General features: G+C 42.0%; 1 long non-coding RNA gene across 1 annotated transcript in view; it reads left to right on the top strand.

Annotated features, from left to right (window-relative positions):
- Nucleotides 1-1,276, top strand: part of LOC117951416 — an 8,223-nt gene extending 6,947 nt beyond the window's left edge. The window contains exon 3 of the long non-coding RNA XR_004658181.1: nt 1,157-1,276. This is a non-coding gene — a long non-coding RNA (uncharacterized LOC117951416). The remainder of the gene's footprint in view (nt 1-1,156) is intronic.
- Nucleotides 1,277-9,484: the final 8,208 nt, after the last annotated feature.

Below are 9,484 nucleotides of genomic sequence, written 5' to 3'. Positions count from 1 at the left end.
GCTGATCCACCTCCCGTCTGTAGGCCGACTCATCACCGTCCCGGATGAGGCCGATGACGGTTGTGTCGTCAGCGAACTCCAGGAGTTTAACAGATGGGTCTCCTGAGGTGCAGTCATTTGTGTAGAGGGAGAAAAGCAGTGGTGAGAGTACACACCCCTGGGGTGCGCAAGTGCTGATAGTCCGTGTGCTGGATGTGATGTTCCCCAGCCTCACCTGCTGACTCCTGTTAGTCAGGAAGTTTGTAATCCACTGACAGGTGGAGACTGGCTTATGTCCTTCAGGTAGGCCAACACCAGTCTTTCAAAGGACTTCATGACTACAGATGTCATGGCGACAGGCCTGTAGTCATTTAGTCCAGAGATGGAGGTTTTTTTGGGGACTGGGATGATTGTGGAGCGTTTGAAGCAGGAGTGAACTTCACATCGCTCCAGAGATCTATTGAAGATCTGAGTGAAGATTGGGGCCAGCTGGTCTGCACAGATTTTCTGGCAGGATGATGACACACCGTCTGGGCAAGGAGCCTTTCTGGTCTTCTGCCTCTGGAAGAGCTGGCGCACATCCACTTCACAGATCGTGAGTGCAGGTGAGGGGTCAGAGGGGGGGATTGCTTGAAGCCATAATCTCCGCCCGTTTTAGGCAAAAGCATGCTTCCCCCTAGGGATTTTAAACATCAGGCACCCATCACTGGCTCTGTTTTCACAATTAACCATGCACCAACTCCTTGGCATTTTGATTTACAGACAGCACCACTATGCTACTACTACTACATGAAACACAACGATGACGTTGCCGAGAAATCCATGTATTGTGTACAGTATATCCTCATTTACACACTTGGTGAATGTACTGGGGCAGGATTCCCCAATTAGTTTGCTTACATCATTATATTAGAGCCACATAATGGGCGTTTCTCAATCTGTGTTCTTCTATGGACTTGTTTTCTTGTGTCCCTGCGAAACGTAATCTTCGATGGCCAAAGTACTGTCCCAGTACACAAGTTTGCCTTTTGCCAAGAACAGTTAAAATTCCCGTAAATGTTCTTGACACCCCCATTTTACTGAGGATGCTTTGGTTGGTAACTTGCATAAGCTTGGCAGCACCCGTATCCCAACATTCATTTTGGCATTCAACGAGGGTGGAGTTTCCAGTAAATAGAAAGACCAACAATGGGAACGTTTTTACAATTTTCACCATCTAATCTATCACTAAATTCACTTCTGTGAACGTTTTAGGCAAGAAATTAAATGTGTAGATTTCAAATACAGGCTGTCTTATGAAAATCGCTAAATTGAAAATTTGTTGTCAGAGTTTAGAAGTGGCATAAAGTGACGCAACAGCCAGCTAGTGTCTGCCAAACACGGAGTCTTTGCTGTAAGCTGGGGTTCTCTCAGACCAGTCTTGTAAATAAGAAGCTTTTAATTAATTGTTGACGGATCGTTTTTGTAACTATCACAACACATCCATCCATCATAAGATTAATGGGAACCTGTGGTTAACTGCCTGTTCGTAAAACTCGTTAAACTCCACAAATGCCTGCGGGCCAAACAACCTTGCTGGCCGGCAGACACACACACACACACACACACATACACACACACACACACACACACACACGGCCACAGCACAGCGAGGAGAGGCGGTGGACAGAGATAACTGTTTCTCTTCGGGAGACTTGTTAAAATTACGACATAGGTTATACATTAGATTTAGTATTTAGTTCATTTTTTGGGTGTCAGAATTCTTTTATTAGACGTTGAGATTCAGTCTGTATGATAAAGTAACAGTTGCACATAAAATGGTAACATGCCATGGCAGGTGGGCATGAGCGGGAAGCTGTCCATCACTCTACTTACAGTTGAGCTGTGAGTGACAAGTAACAACAACAACACAGTGGTGGAAAAGAGCGGCCAGTGTGCAAACTGGCAACCAGTACTTCCATCAACAACCATAACTGCCGTTGTCATGCTTTAATTGAGCTCAGTGGAACTTTCTCGCTTCGTACAACTTTATGACCAACAACTAAACAGTTATTTTAACATAGAACAACATTTTCTCTTGTAGCAGCATGGATTGTGCAGGAGTATTCTGCTTAGCGTTTCACAATGTCTGGTGAAAGTGTATCAACCAGCAATTGCAAGAATTCAAACGTGAAACTTGGCCTCCTGCAACAATGTTGCAATCGAGCCTTGAGAATACAAAGGGTAGTACAACAAAAGTGTGTAGTTTACATTCACAGGCCATTTTAGACATACAGTATATAACATGTTTATCCTGGTGGGACGCTATAGTGGGAAAGCTAACCTCCTCCAGAGTACTGGATGGGCAGGTTCTCTTCCTTTCCACCTACTTAACTGTGGGTGGCCAAGGTTACAGCTTTAATCTCAGGAGGCATGTTTACAGCTTCAGGAACATAAGCTGTATTTGTTGACCCAACTAGAATGTTCTCTTGGTTTAAATAAAAAAGGCTCAAGTATTGGCAATGCAGTGGGCTTTCAACCCTTTGGTGAACAGAGAACCACTTTTGTGCTGTCAGAGGAAGAGGCCAAATCCTGAAACCAGGAAGACCAACATCCCGAAAAGCAAGCAAATGAGGTGCCAATCCTATCTTGGTAGGAAAAATTTACATCTTGCGCCGAAGGAGGCACAACAAATGGGCCTGCCATGTCCAGTTGGCAGGCTGCTAGAAGTCCACAAAACAAATTGACAAGTCAAAGCGAGTGACCGTATGAAGACCTTCCTTCTGGACCGACCAAAAGTTCCATCATACTACTGTAGGTCGTCTTCTACAAAGAGGTATCTGGAGCCTGTGTATATCAAATCCATCAATTACCTCCACACACAGTGCTCTTCATTCACTTGCTCTTGCGCAGAACATGGTATCCAACCTCTGTCAAGGCAAGAGTTTTCCACTCTTTCCATGAGATTCTCTTTTTCACCCAAAGAAAGAACAGTGAAAGAAAGATGAACCTGTTGCGCATTCAAGGCCAGGAGCATTAACATTGCTACGTGGGAGGAGAATGGCGTTAAAAAAGACAGACACTGCACGAGCCATGAAGCAGGATAGAGAAGAGGCAGGTATAAGACCTTGTTAGTGTGCATGGATCTACAGGGGCTCCTGCTCTCCCCCAGGCTGCAAACCTCTGCACTCTATAATAAAACCAAGCTCAGAGTTTATGACTTTACCATATTTGACATGGCACCACAAGATGCAACGGCTGGTCTTTCTGCCAATTAGTTTACGTCATGCGTCCATTATCTTGTAATTCATACAAAGAGTATGTTCTAGGGATGCTAAATTATAATCATAATAATTACTATTATTTTGGTCAACTTTGAAATCCTGATTATTTAACACGATTGCTCATTAACCCTTGGATAATATGGATAGTGTCCAGGGTTTTCTTTATCTCACCGAAACATTCTTGGGATCAGAATAAAATCTGTTTTACTTCTGTGAGTTGGTTCAGCTTTTACAGATATCAAACACAACTTTACACACACGCACACACACACACTTTACAGAGGTAGAGGGACTGCATGATTAGCTAATGTTAACTTTTTCCAGACAACAGAGCTGGATTTGCCTTTTTTGCCTTCCGTTCTGCCATCTTTACTCACGCTGAGTTTTTAAATTGCCCCCGCCCCCCACAATAAGGGTGTTCTTGCAAAACAGAACAAGGCAAAATAATCGTTGTTTCTTGATTATCATATTTTTGGTGATTGTTGGGAGACGAAATCAAATCTGAAATAAAATTTAGTTTAATGAATTGCACAGCCCTAGTATGTTTTATGGAGTGATGGATGTGGCTTCCGGAACCAAAACCAATGTGTCGTTGGGAAGTCTTGAACAATTTTCAAAAAACACTGCACACTGCTGCAGCTCCTCTTTTCATCCTGTGTGTTGAGCACTCTGTTTTAGATAAAGAGTGAGGCATGGCAGTTCTATTCCATCTTGGTTGGGGGTCAGACATGCACAGTACCTAGATATGGAATACTAGTGAGTGTGAAGCAGAGTAAGCAAGCTAGGGTGATCCAAAACAATGGCTTCAGCTCAGCCGTACATCTTCAAACCCAAGTGGGATCACAAAGCACACGCATATTTATGATGATCAAGATTAACAAAATGATGGCCAGAATTCTCCTTTAATGTTGTTCTGACTGTGTTGATTCCTTTAAGACGCAGTTGAAGACTTGCCTATTCAAACAGGCTTTTGCTTGGACAAAGTCTTTTATGGCTGGCTGATTTTATGTACCTATGATTTTCTTTGTATTCTTATATCTTCTATTTATTGTATTCCAATTTATTGTAAAGCACTTTGTGATTTTTAATTGTGAAAAGTGCTATAAATGAACTTTACTTACTTACTTTTACTTACAATGTAAATGAAATGCTGAAAAAAAGAAATCCTTTCATAAAATGCACTCTGTTAGTTGTGGAATTAGGTGTGTGTGTTTTTTAACAGGCCAGGCTGTCTCCCACACAAGTGTAATGTAATTGGGGTTGGTTTGGCACCAAAATGGCAAGCTTTGGAAAATGTAGCAAAAAAGTAAAAGTGTCTCATTTAGACCAAAACACTGCAACATTTCTATTAACAAAGGATTCTAATAGATCTTAGACACATGTAAATTAGGTAAGTATATGTAGCCAGGCCTGGTATTTTATAGAAATTATGTTGGTAGTTATAAAGGATAGCTTTGGATAGCTGAAGTAAGGTTTTAAGCCAAGGAAGCCAACCAAGTCAGTTTATGTGTTTGTAGAATAGCCGTGGAACATAAACAGGAGTCGAGGCTCGTAAATAACAAGACGTGTTTGGAACGCATTGTTAAAAAAACATGTATGTGTCATAACAAGACATGCAAGTCCATTTAAGGTATTACACAGGTCACTGATGAATGTGTAAACGTAGATTTTCAATTTGGGTCCTAAATATGTTCATTTACACTGTTTTATTTTGTAAGTTAGTTTATGAAAATAAATGCTCCTGAAAATAACGGATTTCCGCTTTACAAGTTTTTAATCTGACAATCCGACGATTTGTATGTGTTCAATTGAAGCATATTTCTAAGGACTGTTGATTAAACACCTAATAAAGAATCTACGTGCCGCCTGAGAGCTGCAAAGACCACCTATTGTTATAATGACAACTCTGATATGACATAATTGAGAAGGGCACTTATTTCAAATATAACATGTACCTGGTGAATAAAACAGGAGGTGCCCAGAGCGTGTGAGTGCAAAAAGCGGACAACTACCAGAGAACTTGAACAAGTGTATTATAAAATAACATTATTACATCAAGTAACTATGTAGTAACTATAAGTAACTTTTGGATGTACCTGAAACTGTGTAATCTGATGATCATAAATGACCTATAACAGCAAACAAGACTAACATTTTTTAAATTTTTTAAGATTATTTTTTGGGGCTTTTTCCCTTTATTTATTACTGACAGTGGATAGTCAGTGAAGGTGGGAGAGATGAGGGATGACACACAATTCATATTTGAACCTGGGCTGCTGCAAAGGCCTCAGCCTACACGGGGAGCATGCTCTTACTGGGGGGCCCAAAAGAAGGCTGCTAAGATGTAGTTGTACGTCAGTAGCCAACATTAAATTACATCCCCCGTCCATCTAGCGCCCGGTTTGTATTTCTTTTCAGTTGTTTGTGTTGGCCTACAATTTTCTTTTTGTACCCCTGTTTTTACCCGGTTTAGCTTAGCCAGGCTACCGTGTGCAACACCTGAAATGTAACGATGCATCTGTAACGTACTCTGTCCATTAAATGAATGATTTTCTGTCTATGACCTCCTTGTAACGCTAACTCAGTACTATACAGTGGATAATAAGGCACCGGAAAGAAAAGATCTTTGCAGGTGTGGTAAAAACCCTACCGCTTTCGCCCAAAGCAGCCGCTAGAATCAACACAAACTGAAGGTAAGCTATAGCCACTTTAACATTATGAAGTCAAAATGATCAATGGAGGGTTTGTCACTCATGATCCCTATTAGCTAACACCATGATGTCAGCAAGTTGTTTCTCTCTTGCTCTTTGTACCAAGCCATACCCTGTCATGTTAGAGAAATTGACATTATTTGACCATTTTACAAGGACAGCCGCAGTGTTGAACCTTCAGTACTTACATCCTATTACCAGGCTGTGTTGTTGAAAAAGGTCCATTTTAATTTTACACTCAGTATTGTAATAGCAGGTGTGTCATCCTCTAATCTGCGGTGTCAAACTAATGTACAGCTCCGAGGAAGATGAACTGGAAACCATATTAAGTGACTCCGACTGTATCCAGGCCAAATTACTGTTTAATGGTGCATTATAATTAAGAATTGATGTACCTTTAATGGCATATTACAACGCACAGACAAATATTTTTTCAGGTCTGTGTCCATTTATTATCATGGAGCAGCGTCAAGCTCTGAGACAGTGGGACTGATGAGAGTTCTTCAAATCTAGCATTTGATACTGCAGTTCATGCTCACAAATACCTTTTGAAATTCAAAAAGATCGGGGTGGCGCATAAGCAAGCGGCGACCCGGTCTTTTGTCAGCTGTGTTTGTTTGTTTCAGTAATTGTTTTACAATCCGTCAGAATATCGACCACTAAGTTACGTTTTTAGACAGATGATTGTTCAAGGCTCAGAATGAAGCCGAACCCAGTCATCTTGCGGGGGATCTTGATAACTTTCTCAACCAATCATGCCAACATGCCGCCGGCTACAACCACCACCAGAAGCCTGAATCAACTACACATGAGTCTTTCTGTTAAATCTTAAATCCCCTGCAACGCGTCTTCACACCAACAACTACAACACTGCAAATAACTCCAAAGCAAGGAAACTCGGCAGAAAAGGAGGAATCTGGGAACGAGTGAACGGACAATTTAGACAATCACTTCTATCTGTTATGTTTCGGCAAGTCCCAAGCCTAAGGAATAAGGTCGGATCCATAGGGGATGCGTAGCGCCAGCGTGTCAGCTGCATGGTTTATATTTCAGCCCCAATGTTAACAGGTTAGACACACTGCCTGCGTGACATGCACTTCTCATGCGCGGTTCAATCCGTAATAAAAAAAAAAAGTAATACAGAATGAAACGACATTGTCTTTCTCGAATCAAATCAGTTGTCTATATATTTATGTTTAACAACTCTCTCCCCATATGTTGAGCAAGGGTGATCAAAATCTGTCCGCGCTATGTCCCAAGATAGCCCTCCCTTTACATCACCTAGCAGCAGCAGCGCCGCATCAGACACGTTGCTGGTGTGTAGGACACAGAAAAATCCACACAGCTGACACGCAACAGAAACAGCACGCTCGAGCCAGTGGAGAGCCGGCCTAAGGCAGATAACTTGCAGGCCTTCACTCAATGAATACTGTAACCCTGGTCATATTACGACGAAACATCATATCTGCACAAAGGACATTGAACTATAAGTGCTCTGCCTAAGGCCTTATCATCTGCCCAGGGAAATACACTAGATCAGACTTGTTTGTTTTGTATCTTGCGCCCTCCGCGGAACCGTTGGCCGCTACCACTGCGATTCATGATCTTGTAATTAAAGCAGAAGCAGATAATTTTGTGTTGGGTGACTTCAACTTATGCAGTTTAAAGGAACATGTACCTGTGTACCAACATAATTTCACCTGTTCTACACGCAATGAAGCTTGCCTCGACCATTGCTATGGAAACATCCAGGACACCTTTTATTCTAAGGCTCTGCCCAGTTTAGGGAACTTGGACCATAATATGGTTGAGCTGCCTATGTGTCCTGACAATGGTGCGAGAAAGCAATAAAGGTGGATGTTAAATGCTGAACTGCTGCTGCGACTTTGGCACTTCAGGATTGCCTGCAGAGGTGTAGTGGTAAAAAAAGAGGTGGGTAAACTATAAATTCTGTGACCAGGTGGACCACGAAACAATAACCAATAAGGTGGGCCACGGCCATATATATACATATATATATATATATATTTATTAAAAACCCTATTGATTTTCTCAATAAGAATTTAGATTATCAGCCACAATGTCTAAACCATCTGAGGTAGACTGACCCAGTTTCTGATCCTGATGAAGCTAGAAGTCTGTATGATATCAACCTTGTAACATTATAGGAAAAACAATGATCCCCTGTCTTACATAGAAAAAATACATTACCAAAAATCCTAAGCGTAAAAGCAACGTTTCTGATTGGTCCAACTCGCTGTTACCATGGAAACATTTACCATACCCGCGAAACCGCGAACAGCTAACTAGAGCGACAACAATAACTAGCTAGCGGACTAGCAAAGGGAGCTTTTGTCACTAACTTTAAGTGGCCAGAGAATGAAATAACATCCAGTTATTATCAGACAATATATCCTGAAACATCCAGTTATTATCAGACAATATATCCTGTAACATCCAGTTATTAACAGACAATATATCCTGTAACATCCAGTTATTATCAGACAATATATCCTGAATTTCACTAATGGGAATAGGTAGCTAGGTGACCTGCAACGTCATGTTTGAAAGGGGTAGGCTAACCTAATCAATGCCGGGGCTTTTTGAGTCAGTGGCATGAATCTGCCATTAACCAAATTAACCTCAAAAACATTAAGTTGAGTCCTGTTTTCTGAGCTCACTCACTTTGGGCTTCTTTCCAACACCGTTTGCTGGCATCAGGAGGAGGGCTGCTGTTTTGGCGCCTTGCCTTGCAGGCAGCGCTACAACCGTGACTTCAAGGCACCCAACCATTGCCCGATCCTAGTGCCTTCCAGGCAACGCTGCCTGGTAGGCAACGTTGAGGGCTCAACACCCCAAACACCGTCAACACTGACAGTAATGCAGCGATATATGATACAGGCACGGCGTCATGGGTGGGCCTGACGGCCTAGGCCCACCCACTTTTCAACAGGCCCACCCAAAAATGTTCATTAAAAATAACTAAAATGGTATTTTAATTATAAAGCATTATTAAAAATTGGCAAATTATCTCATAATTTGTGCTAAAATAGTCTAAATCTTACATATTTTTTAACTTCATTTTAAAAGTGTATTCCATTTTGGTGTTTCTGCGCATGTTCAGCAGACACTGAGGTTCTGGATAGGATGTATGTTGTTCGTATAGCGGGTATGCTAGGCTAACCTCGTTGATCTGAAATTGTGATGTCCAGATAAAGTTCCAGTCTCAGTTAAAGAAAATGTTGCAGCAGTCATTGTTTAGGTATGACATTGTAACGAACGGTCTCGGAGTCATCACTCCAACCAGGAGATGATGGAGAGTTGAGATCAACATCTTCTCTGCTACCTCAGGATGCTAGCGCGGCTAGCATGGACAGCGCGGCAAGCGCGACGACCGCCGTTGCTAGTGCCTCTGCCTCGCGAGGGGAAGACAGCCCGGTGGATATGTCTTCCGTGGATGAGCCCGCAACTCAACCAGTGCTAAAGTATCCGGTCACTGTGATAGGTGACAAATCAAGGAGTTTCTCCACA

Source organism: Etheostoma cragini, chromosome 10 (assembly GCF_013103735.1).
Source record: "Etheostoma cragini isolate CJK2018 chromosome 10, CSU_Ecrag_1.0, whole genome shotgun sequence".
Lineage (NCBI taxonomy): Eukaryota > Metazoa > Chordata > Actinopteri > Perciformes > Percidae > Etheostoma > Etheostoma cragini.
The sequence above is the reverse complement of the archived record's forward strand: the minus strand, read 5'-3'. Positions and strand labels throughout refer to the sequence as shown.